Raw genomic sequence first — 22,767 nt, 5'->3', positions numbered from 1 at the left:
AAAAATATCAAAATTGAAACTACTGCGGAAACAAAGACACCTACATCTTGGATGCCCTCGAGGTAAGCTAAAACATATCAAAAATTAATATCAAAGTGAACTATCCCTTTAACTGACTCTCAACATCATTTTCAAAAAAAAAAAAAAAAAAAAAAAAGACCACTTAGCATGCTCGGATCATGACCTCAATTTTTTTTGTATTCAAGCTGTGATTTTTAAAAATTCAAAACAGAAAATTATTTGGTCAGAAGTGACCGAGGACCATCTGAGGGTTAAAATTTAAATATGTTTAGAGTAAACACCAAAAGATATGAATATGAGAATATGAGCGGTTCAGGAATGCGTGTGTGTGTGTTTGGCGGTGACAGCATTGTATGTTTTATGAGTGTTAATTCATGTTTGGTATGTGTTAGTTTAGGGAAGCTATTCTGTCTCCATAGTGTGTATATTGTGTCATTAACCTCTGGAAGGAGTGTTTTATCATTACAGATGGGTTTAGGCAAATTACAAATTTTAAAGAAGCCGAAAATCTGATGAAAAGACAATACAGAACATGGGACAAGCTTTAAGGTGATTGGTCATCGAGCTCTGATTGTTAGTAATTACTTTAGTCATTTATGATGTTGATTTGAATTACTTTCTAGATCAGTTTGAGTATTTATGTAAATGGGAATTGTGAAGTTCCGTCCATCATGGGTTGAGATAAACGAAAATGTTATAGATTTGACGGCAACAACAAAGTGACTCATTGTCTAGGCCTAGGTATTGGCTAGGCCAATATCAAATTATCCAGAGAGCCCCTCACATTTATTATAGTGAACAAAGGAGGAGAATGTTGTTTGACAGACATTGACCAAGACTGTACACCACGACCTGACCTGATAGAAACAATTGATGACTTTGATATTGGGAAATGTTTGTAGATGACTGAGTTGCGAGACAAAAAAAACAGGCCTTAAAAGCAGGATATGCGGTGAAACTGAGGGCCGCTGCCCTTCAAATACTTCGATAAGAGATGAGATTGTGGCTTGGAGTGAAGAATGTAATGTTTTGTTTCAGAGGCAGAGAAAGATGTCTGGGGGAAATTTGGCTGAAGGACAACGTTTGGGTTAGTGTTTACCCAAACACCATAAATGTTAAATGGATGCACGAGTTGGATCATGCATCAAAGGGGGGATGGTAGCAATTGCCAAATATGGTTTACCAAGGGGTTCACATCTGCTGAATGCAATCACACAGGTGGGACAATAAATGTTGGGAGGACACTGGGTTTAACTGGGGAAAAAGCCCTGCAAGAAAAGCCATTCTTCTCCTGAACAAAATTGCTGTCTGTAAGTGTGCTAATAACAGGGACTGTTTCAACAGGAAACGCCGGGGCAGATGCGGCAGCGAAGGCCACGGCAGCACAGCTGACAAAAGAAACTACGTACTTTACTATCTGACAATAACCTCGACATTTGTTTTTCTTTACAGAGCATGCAGACTTTTGATACAGGGCAGAATGTGCCCAGTAAAATAATGGCTATGGATGAATTTGGCTAACTATCCTGGCCTGGGTTATTATTATGGCAGAAAGGCCACACCTTGCACAGCGCATAACTTAAAACTTTCCTTTTGCAGAATGTCAGGATGGATTGTGTCAAACAGAACTGATTCTGTTCCAAATGTATAACTTTTGTTTTGTTAACATGAGCAAAGTGGGTTGAGTGTTTTTCAGGGGGGGAAAATGACTCTAAGTGCTACTAAGTGAGCACAAAATTATCTGGTGATAATATGTTTCAGGTTGTTGATTCCACAGGTCAGACCAAAAGGGACGACCGGCAAGACAAGATGTGGACCAAATAATGATTTAAGTTTAGCAGAATAATTTGTTTTGTGACGATTTTGATGATTTTATTTGATTAAATCAAACTATGGCTTAGTATTGATATAGATCTAATGATTTGATTGGTGCAAATGTTTTAAGGAAAAGTAGAAAATCTATTCAATGATGTGATGTATGCAAATGTTCATGACTCTCTGGGGAGGGTGGGCATACTGGGTGATTCAAACCGTACTGCCAATTTTAGCAGTAGGATTGGCAATATTGTTATGCATGCCATGTATTATGAAATGTGTTTCCAGCTCAGTACAGAGACTGGTGAGAGCAGGGATGTCTGTTCAATTGTGAAAATGACAGTCTATCCTGATGATGATAATGGTGAACACAAATGTAAAGATGATACAAGTAGCAAAAGTTACACAGAAATGTGGTAAACTGGGGTGTGTTTTCTTTTCTTATTTTTCTTATTTTCTGAGGACGATGATATGTAAAGAGGGTTAAAAGCAGCAGTCATCCGTGTTACGAGGTGGCGTACAAGGACAGGGTTTGAAATGAGGGATTTTTTATCTACTTTTTATTTTGTTTTTGTATTTTTGTATGGCGTGTTGAATCAACCATAATGTTTTTTCCTACTAATATAATCTATACTATTTCTTGTTTATACTGAGGTAATTGAGGGTCTGATCTAGGCCAGGAGTGCAATAGCAGTGCCTATTCATTTAGCCCGGCTTCAGATAAAGCTTTATTTGCTTGCTAAATAATTAAGGGCCTATCCTCACAAAAACAGCCTAAGCTTTTTCCTTTTAATCTTTTTTCACAAGGTTCAAGTAGAGTGATCAGGTATACGAAAATCAGACATGAAGAGTATAACTGTGATGTAAAGACTTGAAACAATTATAATCATTTAGGGTTTGATGTTGAGTGAAATTATAATCATGTATGAGTTTTCTTAGCATTATAAACAAGCATGAGTACTAATGTAGTGTTAATGAAACCAATCGTTTATCAGAGAATGATAAAAAGGGGGAATTGTAATGTAAAAATTTGATTTCCATTGATCTTCAACATATATTGCAAAGTAATGTGTCACATGTCTATATTGTGGAATGTAAACAGGATATGTATGTTTGTACATCTGGCGTAAGCAAGACACACACAGTAAGACAAATGGTTCAGATAGATTTGGTAATGCTGGGTGAGTGGACAACTACAGAGGAAAGACCTTGAAGAAGGAGTATAAGAAGGGAATTTCCTGGGCTGGGGTCAGGTCTTGCTCACATTACGGGGTAGCTGCTGTGATTTTGTGACTAAGCCTCATGGAGGAGAATAAATATCTTTTAAAATACAATTTGATTCTTGTCTCTTATGCAGTGATGATGATTGTTTAATGATTGTTTTTTGCCACAACAAGAAAGACTTTCAACTTCATATAAACTAAAGGGTCAGATTCTGGAATCTATCGCCGCTTCAATGAACATATGTATTTATATTATTTTGAGTGATTTATAATCAAGTTAGTAATCAATAATCAGTATTTTTTCTTTTTACATATTAAATGATTTGAATGACTTCTTAAAGCATTTATTTTACTTCTGGTGAATAGTGGTGAATGTTGTCTGCACCTCTCATTGAGAGAAAGAACATGTTATCTGTTCTGTTTATAGCTCAAGCTCGACCAATTTCAATCATGATGAAGCTGTGTGTGCGCCAGTATTATTTTTTACAGATCAGTATTGGTGGACAACTGGCACTATTGGTGAGGTGAACACAAGATGAAAGGACAAGCTGGCGTCTAGATAAAGCAGTTCTGTGAGCTCAGGGTGTCAGCCGTATCATTAATGAAGAGATGCTTCTGCCTATCAGTCCATTTGTGGAAATTTACTGTTTATCTATTTCTTAGCCAATCAGATTCATTCAACCTGACATGATGACGTAGTTGGTGACATGTGTAAGAGTATAATTGATGTTGTTCTGAGACTGTACGCCAGAGCGGCCTATGAACTCCTTCTGTGATTGAAGCTGCAAACTATATTCAGTGAAATTTTCTTCAATTTATTATAATTCTGACTCTTGTCTTTAATTGACTGCATTCATCATATTTGGTCCTTGAGAGGTTAACTGTAAATTCCCCAACACCACTGTGCTAAATATGTCTGTAACATTATAAGATATACATTATAAGTGAATATTTGTATTATATTGTTGTCTATTCAGGCATGTGTTTTTTTTCGAGAAGAATGAAAGTTTATCTATAGGCCAATAAGTGGTGTAAATGTGAGTCAAAATGAAACAAGGACAAGAAACATGATTTGATCTTATTTGTTGATGAATAGTTTGTGCTTATGAGTGTGTCTATTAATGAATCTGTGCTAAGTGTGTGTAATGATAAAGGGCTTCTTTTCCACTGCTTATGAAACTAAAGGTGCAGTTTGAGCTTGAAACAGTGCAAAATGTTCAGCTTTTATATTTTGTTCTTTGTATTGAGCCAATAGGTCAATTGGTGACAGTAAGATCTTTTATTGGTCAAATGTTTGTTTTGTTTTGTTTTTTCACAAAAAATAAAAAAATAAAAAATCAACTGATTTTTAAATTAACTCATTGACTTTTTGTTCATCAAAACAACTCAATTGGATTCGCCCACTTGAGCTGTTGATTTGAATATGCATTAATGTTGTAGTTAAGACCAGGTCAAGACCAAGACAAGTGTGTGTTGAAACCAAGACAAGACCAAGACTTTTGAGGGGTTGAGATCATTGAGATAAAGACAAGACCATGGCAGGGCGAGACAGAGTCAAGAATAGACCAGTGCTCCTTAAATTCTTCTAAAAGATCCACATTTACTGCCTGAGAAATGTCTTATTTAATCAATAGGATAAAAACACCTACAGCTGTGTGCTGAACAATCCCATCAGCAACCAGACCACACATCTGGACATCAACACACTCTGTCACACACATTCAGGGGGTGATATTAGTGATATGAAGAAATAATTTTAATTTAGGGGTGTCCCTTTAAATACTTTTAAGCGCTTTATACACAGTAATATAAAGTAATACACAACCTGCCTTCAAAACGCAACTGTATGCGTTATAGAAATAAACTATACTATAACATAGCGTTGCTATGGTCATTAATAAGTGTTTTAGCCACAAATTACAAAAGCAACGAGGTTGCTTTAGTATATCCTTGCTTGAATACAAAAGCGTATAATTTTTTTTTTACACTTCTACTGCCATCTAGCGCTCAAAAAGATGAAGTGCATCTAGAGCCTTTTCCTGGCTAGATTGGACTTTTCAAGCTCAGCTAGTTGAACAACGTCTGAAACTATAATCCCATATCATCTTTGTTTGCGATTATGATTTACACAATATATATTTTATGGTTATAACTAAGTTCAGATTTAATGTACTCAGATTTTATTGTGTACAATACATGCATTACATATGGTATGAAGCAACACACATTTCACACAATTTGACCTTTTTATTATTTATTAATATTGCATATATAGGTACATTGTTTACGAGTTACATGCTAAAATGGCTGTTAAGAAGGAAAATAAGTGTTTTTCCACTAGACAGAAAAGAACAGGTAGAATAAGATCAGAGGCATGTGTATATCTAACATGAACATGTATTCCTCAAGCAGATGCTTTTGTTAAAATCAATAAAACAACACAAAACAACACAATGTGGTTATAGTGTAACTAAGTACTAGGATTGAACAAAGGCACTTTTTCAACCTTTTTTTTGCTATAAGTGCAACAAGAGTAATTTTAAGTGCTTCACCATGAATACAAATAAATTCAGATCACATTTACAATTTGGCATTCACATCTGATTGGAAGATGAACAGAATCACTTCAGATCAGACCCTTATTTAAGCAAAATTACTAAAGCAAAATAAGGCACACATTTACAATTTCAACGAAAATAATATTAAAAAGAATGTCAACGTAAGTTTTTTTTTTTATTATTATTTACAATAAAAGGGTCACTTACAGAGAAGTTTAGTAACCTTGAATGGTCAAAGATGCACTAATGATTTTCTACACATGAAGAGAAGGTCATGTGATCTCAGCTTTAAAGACACTGTGATCAATGCTGAACAACATTAATCTGGTTCTGCTGTTATTTACATAAAACAGCACATTCAATGGTTAGAGAAATACTGCTGTGGAAAACATCTAAAACAAGCATATTACTGAAACTCACTGTCTACAATCACACAAAATCAAAGCTGTAAAAGTCAGACTAGTATTATGTTAATAGAGTAACAGGTATGAAGTGTAACATTATAAAAACAATATATGAAATGTTTCCCTGTTCATCTAAAACCAAATAATCTTTTTACATACAAGTTTAACAGCTCAACAGACACAGATTCATTTCTCACATTAAGGCTCTTATAAGCAGAAATATGTTTTTGTTGTTGCAGCCAGATCTGACATGTTGATGATGTCAGAGTGATTGACACTGGTGGGCGTGTCTTATCGCTTTAAAATGAACTCATCCCCTCCTGTTCATTCCCATCCTCTCCATTCAGCAGCGGCATCTCTACAGTTGCTGAATCATTCACTCTGTTTCCTGTGGAATCAGCCAGAAAAGACAATTACAGATATTAAAAAGAGAGATGTACTGATCTAGAGATTTCAAAATTTAAGCTTGAATACACACTACAAGATAATGTCAAATTCTCCCCTTCCGAGTCAATCCTAGGAAATTTCTGATTATCTTGACAGATTATTTGATCAGGTTTTCCTGTGTTGTGAGGTGTATTAAGAGTGACTGAATCTGCTCTGAAGAACATCTGGGTCGCACGGGTCTCAAATCGTAAATATCAAACATGTTGAATATTTACAATCAGAAATCTGTTTTGTGGGAGGAGCCCCGAGGAGAAACACTCACGCAGTTTGCAGATTGTCACAAAGTACAAGCCACAAATAGTTCAATTAGATAACCCTGCGTGATCAATAAATAAAATGAAAATAAATTAAAAAAAATTAAAATTACGAAAGGATAGCCAGATTTGTCAACTTTGTCTTTTTAACTGCAGAGACGACAATAAACGCTAAACTGGAGTGGCAGTCTTTAGCTAAACATGTTCACAACATCCAGAAATCGAATTAGAACCAGCTGAAATGTTTTGAAATCACTTGTAGGCTATCCTACCTGATAGAAAGAAAAGAAATCTAGTCTTTCACTCTATCCGTGTCCGTTTGAGTCTTTTCAAATTGTGTGTGTGGATATTATCCTACATTCTAAAACGCGTAATGTGAAAAACGCTTAACGGCTTATGTCTCAAGAAGACAGTTATTAAGAGATCAAATTCTGCACACACCTTATTAATAAAGCACAGCATAAAGTCTACAGAAAAGCAGATGAGCCCAGAATATGAACACAATGCGTTTAATTACACATTAAGCATTTTCCTCTCAAAGAAAACACGTTATTATAAAGAAATAACTTTGTAAAAATAACATTTTCTTTATAATAACGTTTTTTTCTTTGAGAGGAAAATGCTTAATGTGTAATTAAACGCATTGCGTTCATATTCATCTCAGTACATCTCTCATATTCTGCGCTCATCTGCGTTTCTGTAGGCTACATATGCTTAGTGTGGTCTTTACTGAGTTTGGTCTTGTAACATCACTGTCTTAATATACATTAAGCCACGTTAAAGTGCCCTTTAAGCGTTTTTCACGTTAAGCGTTTTAGAATGTCCCGAGGAAAACCAACTTGTTAATGTTGTCCGGCAGAAGTGCGATCATGGTTTGACTGATGCTAAATCCAGGCTTGGAGAATATCCTTATTAAAAGCTTCTTTTTTTTCACATTTTTATTTACAGCATTATCATTATCATATTTATAGCATTATCTGTATATTCACTTACTGGCAGAAACCCAGTTGTTAGATGTGAAATTAGACACTGAGCACCCTCAAGCAAAATGGCATGATCCTCGTTTCATAAGACCTCTGCAATGATTCGACTGTGAGTTTGGTGGTCCTCCTAACGATGCATCGAACCTTCGACTATTCGGGGTCAGCCCTAATCTTGTCTTGTCAGGATCTTTGGTGTAAACTCGTGAACGCCCCCCAAGAACACCTGAACGCCACATCACACACATCAGATCATGATCTTAAGTTAAAGAGCTTCAGCACACAACAGAATCTCACCTGTTTCCCGCCGATTCAGGTTCACGTAATCACTTTCTGTTTAAACAACAATCACAGAATTATTAGACAATGACCCTTTTTACATTCATTAGATATTGTGATAAAAAACAACAACAACAAGGTCATATATAATCACATCTCAGGTCAGCTGTTGCTCGTTCAATTCAAAACATGCTGAACCAGTGCCTTGTTATTCACAGAGCGGGCATTAAATAATGCAGCATGAGCCGAGCTATGAAATGGAGTCAACAATGACTTAATCTCCACACGGGGTACCAGTATTAAATTACGTTGATCAATACCAGCGTAAAACAGATTGTTAGTCTTACGTCGGCATGTAGAAATACAAATGCTGGGAGTAGATGAAGCAATAAAGCTTCGCCTCAAGCCCCGGTGAATATACCGTTTAAGACGTAGCAAGCCAGCGTCACGGCAAAGTTCGTAAGAGTCTTTAGCTAAACGATACGGGTTCTGCTTTAAATTCAACAGTTGGCGTGCAGTGTACCTTAGGGCCATAGTCATTAAGTCCGCAAACACAGCTGGTCCTAGGCGTTGAATCCCCGAAGCACACCGTGGTCTTAATGTCGTAGAATCCACATGCACAGCCAGACCAACGCGTTGATTCCCCGTTGCTCGTTGTAGATTATTGCGTTGCAGATTATTCCGGGTGGAGCACAGAATTAAAAACAACAGTCCGAACCACCACATTGCACTCATAGAGGCGCTGAAAAATAAAATTAAAACATTACTAAAATAAACAAAACGGTGAGAGGAGCGGCAGCCAAACGCGCCAGCGTACCCAACTCGACCTATGGTGAGTTAAAACACTTTTCACAATTTCAGTAATTTAACAATGTCTGAACATCATCATTGTCATTCTTGTCTTTTGTCAAAATGTCATGACCATTTCCAGCATGGTTAATATGATTTATTGTGTTTGATAATGTTCTGTGTCAGTGACTGTTATAGAATTTGAGACATTTTAGAAATTTATTTGCAGTACATTTCTATGTAATGAATTGTGTGACACTTAAACTTTAATTTCAGTGTAGCATGAATCCTTTATGTTGAGAGAGACTCTCACATCAAATAAAGACCAATAAAATGAAAATGTTCTTACTGTAAATTAGAGCTCTCATGTTTTTTTTTCTCAGCTCGTCTGCCTGTTCCTGTCATCAGCATATACTGTTCTTCATCATCATCATCATCATCATCAACATCATCATCATCATCATATTGTTCATTGGTGTGTTCATCAGTGTAAGTGCAGAAAACGTGTGTCTTTTATTTTGTATTTTGCGCGTACATTTCCAGGTGTTTGGTCACATGGGTATTAGTGGGTATTTACCTGGTAGCGCTCTCTGTCTTGTGGGAACACTGTGTAGAGAGGGGGTGAGTGGCAAGGAGTGCTCACTTTCAGTTGACCGTTTGCACGTCTGTATGGTTATTTGTTTACATGGATTTGTGTCAGTACGTACTTTAATGGTTCGAGCGTGGACAATCTGTTACCTGTAAGAATAAACCATTGGATGTTACGGATGGAAACGCGTCACGAATCTTTCCTGCTGCTTAGCCTCTCAGCGGCTATAGGTTGCCGCTTCACTTAGTCAACTGAAAATACACTTTGGATTATACGGAAATGGGGAGCGGCTGTTCCTGCACACTGCATGTTGTAGCGGACGCGCGTCGCGAAGTGGATTGACGGACACGACGCACATACAACAAAGGAGGTATGTCAGCGTTTTAACTGGAGTGTGGCTGTATTGCTGTTGTGGAAGACGCTGTTATAGTGTCACGTTGGATTGGCGCTGGGTTGAACGCGCTTTGTATTGCTGTTGCATATTTATGAGCTCTCGTGTGCTGCCTCGTTACGTTCATTCATTGTTTGGCTCTGTGAGCGCGCTGTTTTGAAACGGAGCTCACATTGTCCGTTGCGTTGGAGAATGAACTCAGAGGATATAGAGCACGCTGCTGATAGCAGGAAACGAGAGTATAAACCCACAGCAAAAGCCCTGATGGCTAAACTTGAAGCCTTGCAAAAAGATCGCAAGAGTAAAGTGAATAAAGTAAAGAGTACAATTGGGTCAATGAAAGAGTTGATGATATGTGATGACAATGCGTCTCAAGTGTGTTCAATGCTGAAAACGATACAACTGCTTATGGATGATGCATCTGTGTTACATAAAGTATTGCCTCTACTACCTCCTGAGGAACAAATTATACAAAACGAATGGTTTGAATCAATTTTGAAATCTTATAATGGATTTGTGGATGATGTTCAACAATGGATGAATGATACTGGGAAATCTAATTCCTGCACTGCTCTATCTGATACCCATGAGCTCAGGGTTGAGGAAGTAGCTGTAACATCTCAAGGGGTTCGTTCATCTGGTATTTCACACTCTGTTGACGTGGTGTCCACAACACATAATATTCAGCTTCCTGATGCACATCAACAAGCCACAATGGAATCTGAGAACTTTGAAAATGAAGTTGAACCTATGGACAGCGTTTCAAATATAAGCAGTAAAAGATCTGGAGTGACAGCCAATGGATCTCGTTCAAGCCGATCTTCCATTTCATCTACTCGTCTTAAGGCTGAAGCAGAACTGGCTGCTTTATTGGCCTCTCAACAAATGCTGCAAAGGAAACATGATTTAGAGGAACAAGAGGAGCTATTGAAGAGACGGAGGGAAAAATTGGAGTTGGAAACTAAATTAGCAGAGTCAATGGCACGAGTAAAGGTGTATCAAGATGTGCATTCTGAATCTCATTCATCTGTTGGTAGAACTGTGTCTAAATCTCTTCATCCTGGGGCGGAGTCATTTGTTCCTTCAGCCAGTGGGCCGGCAGCATCTGTGTCTATGTCTGTACCGCGTACTTCGCATGTGGATCACATGCAAAGGATGTCAAAGTATTCCCTATCTCAGCCAGTACAACAACAATCAACAAGATCTAAAATTAAACCATCACAATCTGCATTGCCTAATACAACATCATTGGATAATCAGAATATTGGACATGCTTATGGGTTAAGACCAAGTTTTCAAAATGATGTGAGCCACGCAAGCATGCTTCAGCTTATGGGTAAGCAAAATTAAATTGCTAATTTATTGGTTAAACAGCATAACTTGTCTTTGCTTCCACCCAGAGAAATACAGTATTTTGATGGAGACCCATTGCGCTTTTATGAGTTTATGCGCACATTTGAGGAAGTGGTGGAAAAGAAGGCAGACAATCTGGGAGATTGCCTGCACTACCTGGAGCAATATACACGGGGACAGCCGAAAGAACTTGTTAGAAGTTGCCAGCTCATGACCCCTTCACAAGGTTACTTAAGAGCAAAAGCATTGCTTAAGGAGAACTTTGGTAATGAGGTAAAAATAGCTTCATCATATATGGAGAAAGCTCTTTCGTGGAAAGCTATAAAATCTGAAGATGCTAAGTCCCTACAAGAGTATGGTCTTTTCTTAAGGAGTTGTTGCAACGCTATGCAAGACATTCACTATATGAACGAGTTGAATCTTACAACTAACATGCAAGTCATTCTCTCAAAGCTTCCTTATAAACTTAAAGATAGATGGAGAGTCGTTGCATATGAGTTAAAGGAGCGACGCCACATTCAAACCACCTTTTCTGATGTTGTTGATTTCATTGAGAGACAAGTAAAAATTCTATCTGATCCTGTGTTTGGTAATATTCAGGATGTCTTGCCTGCTGGAGGTAGGAAGATGAACATCAAAGCAAGTCAGCCAAAAGCCAGAAGCAGTTTTGCGACCACTATCACTGCTATGCCTGAAATGAGAGAACACCGTAAGATATCACCTAACAGAATCTGTCTCTTCTGTAGCGGTCAACATGCACTGGATGTTTGTAATAAACTTACCAAAAAGGGTCACAGGGAAAAGATGAACTTTCTGATGACGAGAGGAGTTTGCTTTGGATGCTTGGATACAGGACACCTCAGCAGGGACTGCAAACAGAGAAGTATTTGTAGCATATGTAATCTTAAACATCCAACTCTTCTCCACATTTATCCTCACGAGAAGGTAGACACTTTGGACAAGAAGGCAGAATCCAAGTCAGCAGTAGCCAGTGCTATGGTCTCGCTCCAAACCAGTGGTCTTACTGGGGCTGGTAATGATAACTGTGCGTTATCTATCGTTCCAGTATGTGTTAAATCGAAAATGGGAAACAGTGTGGTGATGACGTATGCCTTTCTTGATTCCAGAAGTTCTGCTTCTTTCTGTACGGAAAGTTTGATGAACAAGCTCAACCTTCCCGGAAAGAAAGTTAATATTCTTCTCAGAACGATGAGTCAAGATAAATCAGTCGTTAGTTACGTTCTAAAGGACTTGGAGGTTTCTGGGTTGAGTCAAGATTGCTATTGTCCATTGCCTGAGGTGTATACACAGAAGATCATGCCGGTGACCACAGCAAACATCGCCTCTCAGAAAGATCTTGAATGTTGGCCTTATTTGAGTCATATCTGTCTACCTACGATTAATGCTGGCATTGAGCTTTTGATTGGAGCTAATGTTCCAGAAGCGTTGGAGCCTTGGGAGATCATACAGAGTCAGAATAATGGCCCATATGCTGTCAGGACCCTGTTCGGATGGACTGTTAACGGACCACTTAAAGGAGTAGACATGAATGGAGATGATGCTGCCAACCAGCTTCCGGTGACTGTGAATAGGATTGCAGTAATGAAGTTGGAAGAATTGTGGAAGCAGCAATTTAAGGCTGATTTTCCAGAGACTGCTCATGAAGAAATGGTAGGAACATCTAAAGAGGATCAGCAGTTTATGGATTTTGTGTCCAATTCAGCAAAACTGAAGAATGGTCATTATTACATCGGTCTACCACTCAGAAGTGCTGAAGTAGTCATGCCTATGAACAGGAGAATTGCAGAACAACGAGCTTTAACTCTTCTGAAACGGTTTAAAGTGAATTCTTCCTTTCATGCAGATTACACCACTTTTATGGAAGATGTGATCCATAAGGGTTATGCAGAAAGAGTACCTGCGGCTGAACTGGAGAGATGTGACAGACGTCTGTGGTATTTACCCCATCACGGTGTATATCATCTCAAAAAACACAAGATTAGGGTTGTGTTTGATTGTGCAGCTTCCTATCAGGGTATATCACTGAATAGCAAGCTTCTACAGGGTCCAGACTTAACCAGTTCGCTGGTGAGTGTACTTGTACGATTTAGACTGGAATCTGTTGCTCTGATGGCCGACATTGAAGCCATGTTCCACCAAATTAGAGTTCACCCAGAAGACTGTGATCTCTTGAGATTCCTGTGGTGGCCAGAAGGTAATGTAAACGGCAGTCTGGAGGAATACAGAATGGTGGTTCATTTATTTGGGGCTACATCATCACCAAGCTGCTCAAGTTTCGCATTGAGGAAATGTGCAATGGATCATAAGGATCTATTTGACCCCAAGACAATGGATGTTGTTCTCAATAATTTTTATGTGGATGACTGCCTCGTTTCAGTACCTTCCGAATCAGATGCTGTGCAGCTGTACAAGGATCTTACTAGTATGTGTGTTAAAGGTGGTTTTCGTTTAACGAAATGGACGAGCAACAGCCGTGCTGTATTGGGTGCCATACCTGAGGATGACAGAGAGAAGAAGGTAAAGGATCTGGATTTGGATCATGACACTTTGCCACTGGAAAGAGCTTTGGGAGTGCAATGGTGTGCTGAATCAGATGCCTTTCAATTCAAAGTGGTAGTCAAGGATAGACCTCTTACCAGGAGAGGAATTCTCTCGGTGGTCAGTTCCATCTACGATCCTCTGGGGTTCTTGTCACCTGTGATTCTGTCTGCCAAGAGGATACTGCAAGATCTGTGTAAAGAGGGTATTGGATGGGACAATGATATTCCTTTAGTGTATGCTCAACGCTGGATTAACTGGCTGGATGATCTACATCACTTAAAGAGTTTTGAGGTCAGAAGATGTTTGAAGCCTGATGGGTTTGGTGAAGTAACTTCTGCTCAAATGCACCATTTCTCGGATGCAAGCGAGCAAGGATATGGGGTGGTTACCTACCTGTTGCTTCATAATGACCAACAACAGGCATATTCCACCCTTCTGGTAAGCAAGGCAAGAGTTACACCAGTGAGATCCATTACAATCCCTCGCCTGGAACTTGCAGCTGCCACTCTTGCAAGCCGTATTGACAAGATCTGGATGAAAGAACTCAAGATGCCCTTCCAGAACTCTGTTTTTTGGACTGACAGCACGTCAGTACTCAAGTACCTTCGAAATAGGACCTCAAGGTTTAAGTGCTTCGTGGCTAACAGGGTATCTGAAATCTTAAATGTTTCTGATGTTGCACAATGGAGGTACGTGAATTCGTCAAGCAATCCAGCAGATCTGGCGTCTAGAGGAGCAAAGGTGGATTCATTTTTAAAGAATGAGATGTGGATTTCTGGTCCCACATTCCTCGTTCAGCCACAAGAAGACTGGCCAATGGACCCCACCGATAGGGACGCAATACTCTCTCATGATCCTGAGATTAAAAGGAGTGCTTTGGTAAACACGATAGAAGTCAATGAAAATTCTGACCCCATATCATGTCTCTTTGATTACTTTTCCTCTTGGATCCAAGTAAAGAAAGCCGTAGCATGGATCCTTCGTGTGAAACAAATCTTGATGGACCGTAGCAAGGAAAGAAAACGACTGCAGGCTTCTCTTATTTGCTCTGATAAAGACCTAGATCAACAAGAGATGATTATTAATCAAGAAATGCAGAAGTTTAAACCTACTGTTCGTAAGGACTTACTTTCGCTGGAAGAGTTGGAAAAGGCCGAAATGGAAATCATCCGACTTTCTCAAAGTAAGAGGTTTCCGGAGGAACTAAAGAGTCTACGGAAGTGTGGAGTAGTTAAGCGAAATAGTCCTCTTTACAGTCTTAATCCAATACTTCAGTCTGATATCATCAAGGTTGGTGGACGCCTTGATAACGCATTGATCCCTGAACACTCTAAACACCAAATCATATTGGCAAAAGACTTACACATTTCCAACCTAATCCTGCGTCAAATTCATGAGGAAGTGGGACATAGTGGACGTAACTTCATGTTGGCGAGTCTTAGACAACAATATTGGATCCCTGGAGCTAGCGTAGCCATCAGAACGTTTCTATCAAAATGTGTCGTGTGTCGAAGGTTCAACGCAATTGCAGGTCATCAACAGATGGCTGATTTGCCTCACGATCGAGTCTCCGCAGACAAACCACCCTTTACTCATGTTGGACTGGATTGTTTCGGCCCTTTTGAGGTAAAGAGAGGAAGAACCACTCTAAAGCGCTACGGAGTCATTTTCACCTGCTTGACCATTAGAGCTGTTCACATTGAAATGATTGCATCACTGGACACAGACTCATTCATTCATGCACTCAGACGTTTTATCGCTCGACGAGGACAAGTGGCCGAAATACGTTCAGATAATGGAACGAACTTCGTCGGGGCTGATCGTGAATTAAAGGAGGCGATACAAAATTGGAACCACAGTCAGATAAACGATTTTCTTCTACAAAAGAAGATAAAATGGACTTTCAATCCTCCTACCGGTTCACACCACGGAGGGATCTGGGAAAGACTCATCAGATCGATAAAGAAAATACTCAACTCCATCCTTCGAGGGCAAAGTTTGAATGAAGAAGATCTTCATACTCTCTTGTGTGAAGTAGAGTCCATACTTAACAACCGACCCATAACTAGATCATCTTTGGATCCTGACGACATGGAAGCTTTAACACCTAATCATCTTCTCCTTCTAAAAACAAAGTTTACATTACCACCCGGATTGTTTGAGAAAGAAGATTTGTATGCTCGTCGGCGATGGCGTCAAGTTCAGTATTTGGCCAACCAGTTTTGGAAAAGATGGATTGGCGAATATCTACCTCTATTACAGGAACGCCAAAAGTGGGTGGCAAAGACACGGAACTATCAGTTGGGAGATGTTGTTCTGATAATGGATGAAAATGCACCTAGAAGTTCCTGGATCATGGGCAAAATTATCCACACGATAGAGGACAAAAAAGGATTCACACGGCAAGTTAAGATCAAGACTATGAGTACCTGCTTGACCAGGCCAATTACCAAGATTTGTCGTCTTCTTGAAGCCGAGGAATTTAAAGATTAACTATGACTGACATTTGAGAGCTCTCAACTGATCCTTTTGACTTGACTTGTTGACTTTGACTTGATTGAATTACTGACTTTACTGACTTAGACTAGACCTTTACATTAACTTTACTCGGCTACGAGGATGAACTAAATGAACACTTGTGTGATTGGACATTTTCACATGCATACATTTTTCACATTTAAGCACTTTGTAAAAAAAGCGAAAATCATGTATGACAATTATGTAATGTATTCTTCATATCTTTATTATGTCTTTGATTATTACAGGTGTATTGTGTAATAATCAGGGGCTGGAATGTAAGTGCAGAAAACGTGTGTCTTTTATTTTGTATTTTGCGCGTACATTTCCAGGTGTTTGGTCACATGGGTATTAGTGGGTATTTACCTGGTAGCGCTCTCTGTCTTGTGGGAACACTGTGTAGAGAGGGGGTGAGTGGCAAGGAGTGCTCACTTTCAGTTGACCGTTTGCACGTCTGTATGGTTATTTGTTTACATGGATTTGTGTCAGTACGTACTTTAATGGTTCGAGCGTGGACAATCTGTTACCTGTAAGAATAAACCATTGGATGTTACGGATGGAAACGCGTCACGAATCTTTCCTGCTGCTTAGCCTCTCAGCGGCTATAGGTTGCCGCTTCAATCAGTGTTGAATGTGAGTGATGTGACTCTCTCCTGGTACAAAGGAATCAGTGTATTGTCCAGCATCAGTGTGTGTGATCTCAGCATCAGTCTCTCTCTACCTCTGGAGGTGGAGTATCAGGATAAAAACACCTACAGCTGTGTGCTGAACAATCCCATCAGCAACCAGACCACACATCTGGACATCAACACACACTGCCACACATGTGCAGGTACATCTATGAAGAAGAGCGAGCAAACATCATCAAACTCTGATTAATCAGATACTCAGGAAGGTGGAGATGTTCTTGAACTGCTTTGAGAATATAATTTTCTTGAGTAAATATCATTTATTATGAATATCATTTAAGTGATATTTTATTCCATTCAAATAAAATACAAATATTTTGAATTACAGTTGTGTTTCTATATTACTTTTAACAATACAAATTTTCTAAAACAAAAATAGTGCCTTTCTGCATGACTGATTAAATATTTTGTTTTCCAAAATACAATATCCAACCAACCTTCAGAAGAGACATCCCTCATTTCTTTGTTCTGGTCTCATTTATCTTTTGAATGTATTTTTACTTACACTTCTCTATTTAGCAGACATTTTATCTAGAAAATACCAGAGATACAATAGGCCACTCTCTGCAAAAAACAAAAAAAAACAAAAAAACATATGACTTGGATATAACTATTACATGAAAAGAAAGGAAATGCACATTCAAACCTATAAAAATGTCTTTTAAAAGTTGACAAACATTAATCTCATCATTGTTGACTACTAGAATAGGAACTTGAGAAGCTAAGTAAAACAAATGACCAAAGTCACAAACACAAAAATAAATGTGTGAACTTTAGTCAGTTCTTTAGTTTATGTTTCTCCCTTCTCTTAAATTGATCTTTATCTCACAACTATATTTGACTATATACACATTTTGACACTCCTGTCTGTTGTGAATCCCATGACTCACAGATGTTTGACCTGATCAAATATCTCCATTGTTAAATTCATTACCAAATTTAGTCTGTGTGTTTCTGCTCTTCACAAACCAACATCAGCTGCATCTGTCACTGAATCAAATACCTTTCAGCAAGAGATGAGTTTAATACAACAATCTGAATGCTTTACATCAACTAAAGACGTATTTTGTCCAAGTGATCAATTGAGATCAGATGAGAGAGAATAACTGTGCAGACACTTTATCCTCTAAACACACTGTGGTTTAATGCACTTCTGCTAAAAATACAAAATGCTGATAAGCAGTTCTTCACAGAAATGTCAAAAGCTTAAAGTGTCAAAATATATGCAGTTATTGCTGTATTTTTATTTATTTATTTATTTTTACATGTGAATGTGTGTTCATGGCATTCAAATTTTCATTTGAAATAATCTAAACCATGTTAACTGGCAACACAGTCTCACTCCCTACTCGTCAAATGTCTGACGCATGGTCAAGGACCCCTGGCGTCAAATTTCAACGAAAGAGGTCCCAGCAAACACAGAACGTTGGCACGACGTAGCCAACCTTCTAACAACGTTTTATCAACATTAGAAAAGGTTTAAGAAACAACAAATGCTTGATAAAATGTTTGATTTAGGGTTAAAACCAACACACACATACCATTGCGAATATTTGCCTTGGCAGCTGTCCGTCTCCTCCGGTTACTTGTCCTCAAACAATAATGGGCTGACTGAGTCCGAAAGGTCATTTTGGTCTTTTCAGCTGAAAAAAGAGAAAAGAAAATATCATTATGTATAATATTTTTAATAATAGTAAAAGAAAAATGACTGATTTACCTTACAAATATTGGATGTTACATTATTAAGCATTAAAAGCATGTTAAGTGTTGTGGTTAATATGCATTTACAACAAATATCACTTTAAAACTACCAATACTGATGTAAAAGCATGGTAAGTTTTGTTATTACTGTGGTAAAACTAATGTTACTGAGGTTTAAAGCATGGTAAGTTTTGTGGTGGTTACTGTCCTTTTACCACACCAATCACAGTAAAACTAGGGTTACTGTGGTAAAAGCATGGTAGGTGGTTACTGTGCATTTACAATAATTTTTACATTAAAACTACCAATAGTGTGGTAAAAGCATGGTAAGTGTTGTTTTTACTGCTTCTACTACAAATACAACTTTGGAACTAATAGTACTACTTTAAACCTGATATGAATAAGATGAACTGATTGAAGGTCTGGGTCTTATGGTGCGTTCAAGTCCTCCTGGGAAGTTCGTACGTACGAGGTGGGAAGTCGTGCTTATAAAGCCTTGGTTATACTTTCGCCTGGCTCCGCAGCGCGAGTCTCCGCAGACTGCGCGCGCACCTCCGCAAACGGACGAGGCGTTATACTTAGTCTCGCGTAGCCAGACCTTCAGACTGACGGCTGAAGGTCTGGAATTCATAGCAGCTTTCTTTGGCCAAGGCCCGCCCATAAGGCCGTTTGACCGACATGTCAAACAACCAATTACAGTTCGTTTCGTTCAGCGTCACGTTTCGTTGCGTGGAAATGTCCCCACAACAACAGACCGGCGTGCAACAAGTCAGTCAGCATAGAAAATCAAAGAAGGAGAAGAAAACAAGCAGTAAGTCATTGATCTGTTCGTGCACGTATAACAACAATGGCGTCTGCATTACCACATCTGATCAAAACACCGAGTAAATCAGTAGGAAACGCAATTACACGTCTGCGCTTTGTTTCCCGGCGGACCGAAAATAAACGCGACACTCGCGCCCCCCGGAAATCCGATAAAATTCAACCAATCAGATGACGACTTCGACATTCCTGAAGTGTTTCCAGTTAAGTGTACCGCATCAGACGTTTAGCCAACGTTCCGTGGGCGTGACGTCTGAGGCTGAGACTGTTATACTTGACGCGCTCGCCGTTGTACTATTCTGTGAAACGACAGGGGGCGACTCGAGTAATTGTCCTCTAAACCATCAGGAATCAGCAGTGAGAAGAAGAAAGCTATACACACGTGATAATGTTTATTTTAGTACACCACCACCAATACCACACTACAAAAAGAATCGTGTAAAACCCAGTAAACCCTGTGATACTAGTGACAATAAAACAAAATATATGGATATGAGAATGTGTATAAAACATAACTAACTTATATTAACGATCTCTTACATATTTTTTAATTTCACTAAACATTTCATTAAGTTTCGTGAACATTATTAAACATGGACCTTTATGTTCATTAAAAATACTTTTTATGCTATTGTATGCTCATTTTTTTTATATGTAAGCAACTCATTTAGACGTGCAAACTGGGTGCTGCGTGGTGAGAAGTTCGAGCTCGGCCAGATTCGGCTCGAAGTCATTCATCTTCGGATGCGGCGCCGCGCGCGTTGTTACAAAAAATGTCGCGCACACCGCCAGGCGAAATTGGGGCTGCGTTCCAAACCGCATACTCAATGAGTAGGTACTTAATTTCAATGAGTACTTACTTAACGAGCGCTAAAAGAGTAGGTACTTTATAGCCAAATCTCGTTGAGTATGAATGCGAACCGGACATCTGCCATGTTGGCGTTATCATGTGACCTACGACGCGTTATCACACGCGCAACAACTTAAAAGATTCGAACGGACACGTTTAATTCATCTATCTGTAAATATCTTGATATTGATTAAACTTGCTCATTTTGTGGTCTTTTTGAAGAAACTGCTGCCCATTTATTTTGTGAATACATTTAGGGTTGATTTAAATTATTTTATTTAACCTTACTAATGTGAACTACCGTTTTATCCATAACGATGTTATTTATTTTTATTACGAAATCCCAAAATTGTCATCTCTTGAATATGTTGTTAATTTTTTATATCCAAATATTTTCATCCACAAGCAAAAGTGGCTAACTGCTTTATTTTTTCTTGTTGAATTTAACTGTCGTTTCATCTCTCAGGCCTATAAATAACAAAAAATGCTTTTTTTAAATGTATTATAATGAATTATTTAAGGAAATATATATTAAGATATTCAACCTTGTAGGTTCTTTTTTCCTATGTAAAATATATATATTGGGTTTGCATACATAATGAGATTTTTTACAGATCTCATAACATCAGTAACTCAACAGCCCTACCTAGAACGGGTTTCCTCAGCGTTTGTAATGTCTGCACAAAGGGCAGCTGTGCGAAGATTCGCCTTTGGAGGAAAACTGTTGATTTTATACTCGAAAATTTTAAGTATCATTAATATTAAAAATGAATATTACCTCAGAATGAATTGCATTTCTATCCCACCCCAAAACATACAATAATAACAACGATAAATGCTGACCAATACTTAATTATATGACTTTTTACTGAAAATTATATGATTCAATAAAACAAACAAATTGTAATGTATGTCATATGACATAGCTATGCATGATTGAATACACTTTAGATGTGTATATAATGAACATATCTACATCTTCTTTCAAACAATTAAATCAAACATTAATTAAATAATTATATTTTATTTACTGACAACAATGAGAAATATTAATAAATTAGTAAAAGAATGAATGAAAGTCACCATCACACAATAAACAAATGCATAAGTCAACACATGAAACAAGCTTTATTCAAACTACAATCATGTATGTATGTAGACTACAGGCACTGAACCCCACATCCTTCTGCCATCTCAACACAGCGGTTCCCATTCTGCGGCTTTATTCTGATGAATCAGCTGACCGCCAGAGGTGAGCCGTTCCCTCGTGCCGGAGGTTGTTGCGTGATGTGTTGTGCTTCACAATCTGAGGCAAGTGGAGTGATGGAGGCACCATCTCCAGGATTCAGCTCTGTGCTCCTCATCCTCAGTGCGTCACACCAGCCCGCTGACATTTCAGATCCTACAAAATGCACAAACATAACACAAAAGCAGTCATTTTAACCACACAATGTCATTTGATTTCAGTATTATTTAGAAGACAAAAACGCTTTTTTTCCACAAATGCCGCCATCATCTTCCCTTGCAGGTCCTGCTCCACCACAAAAGTTGTGCGGCAAATGCACAGAAATCAAGAATCAGAAAAGTGCTGCAATAGCTCTGTTTGAAACTACAATAATTAAAATAAACTACAACTTAAGATTTAAATAGTTGTTATTCATTTCTGTAGTATACTCACTCAAAGCCTTCATGAGCAACTCTCCACCAGATAAACACACATCTGTTCATCTGACCCTGTAACATCCAGACAAGATCCACGTTACCTCTGTGATTTATGAACTCAACTCTACATTTACATGTTGAGGTTGTTTTAACTTTTTATCCAACATAAATGTTCCTCAATTTATCAACAGTACTAATGAACAAATAAAATAGATAACTTATGTTTAACGTTAGTTACTTTATAGATTTGTTCTACATAATAGCACACATTTCACTCAGATGTCTATTTCATGTTGTGATATTTCAAGATTTTCCTGTCAGATGTAAATAGACATTTAAAATAAGCGTCTTTTATGTATGGTTTGTTTATGTAAATCCACTTTAGAGACGTAACTTACGTGTCCTTACTGGAGCTCCCCTGTTAGCTAACGTTATACATAATAAAACGTGTTTTTACAGCAAAATCACGACTATACTATACTGTGTAACGTCTTTACACCTTCAACAATTCAACAGTTTACTCTACAGTAGTTCAACACTTGCAATTTTAACAAAAGGAACTGTGTTTACTCACATCTGAAAGCACCCGCGTCGCCGATCTCTGCGATGTTTTATAATGACGTATCCTCTCGCGTGGCTTCCTGGGATAGAAGAGTATCCATCGGATGAGCACTCAAAAATCTGGCCGGAAGAAGTAAGCCATCCGGGAACTTCTCGCCTACTCTTTTATGAATACTGATGTTTCGAACGTACTGCTTCATTCACGTACTGTTTTCGCCTACTATATAGTAGGAAAGTAGGCATATTGGAACGCACTTAAGTCCGAATCTCGCGATAATTCGTACGTCACCCAGGTAATTC

General features: G+C 38.4%; 2 protein-coding genes and 2 long non-coding RNA genes across 4 annotated transcripts in view; 1 reads left to right on the top strand and 3 right to left on the bottom strand.

The window, feature by feature from the left end:
* The window catches only part of LOC307169806 (muscle M-line assembly protein unc-89), a 536,691-nt gene that overhangs the window by 150,751 nt on the left and 363,173 nt on the right, over window positions 1-22,767 (bottom strand). The gene's annotated exons all lie outside the window — the stretch shown is intronic.
* LOC307169833 (transposable element Tcb1 transposase) overlaps window positions 1-22,767 on the top strand; it is a 148,506-nt gene that overhangs the window by 37,569 nt on the left and 88,170 nt on the right. The window lies entirely within an intron of this gene.
* Window positions 5,219-19,690, bottom strand: LOC307169896. The gene is made up of 5 exons (XR_013823227.1): window positions 18,964-19,690; window positions 18,413-18,514; window positions 8,505-8,723; window positions 8,000-8,035; window positions 5,219-6,409 (listed from the first exon to the last, which is right to left on the bottom strand). It is a non-coding gene; the product is annotated as an uncharacterized lncRNA (long non-coding RNA).
* On the bottom strand, window positions 21,355-22,569 carry LOC307170283. The gene is made up of 3 exons (XR_013823332.1): window positions 22,481-22,569; window positions 21,923-21,978; window positions 21,355-21,646 (listed from the first exon to the last, which is right to left on the bottom strand). It is a non-coding gene; the product is annotated as an uncharacterized lncRNA (long non-coding RNA).

The sequence above is a fragment of the Squalius cephalus genome (genome assembly GCF_949319135.1).
Source record: "Squalius cephalus genome assembly, chromosome: 13".
NCBI lineage: Eukaryota > Metazoa > Chordata > Actinopteri > Cypriniformes > Leuciscidae > Squalius > Squalius cephalus.
The sequence above is the reverse complement of the archived record's forward strand: the minus strand, read 5'-3'. Positions and strand labels throughout refer to the sequence as shown.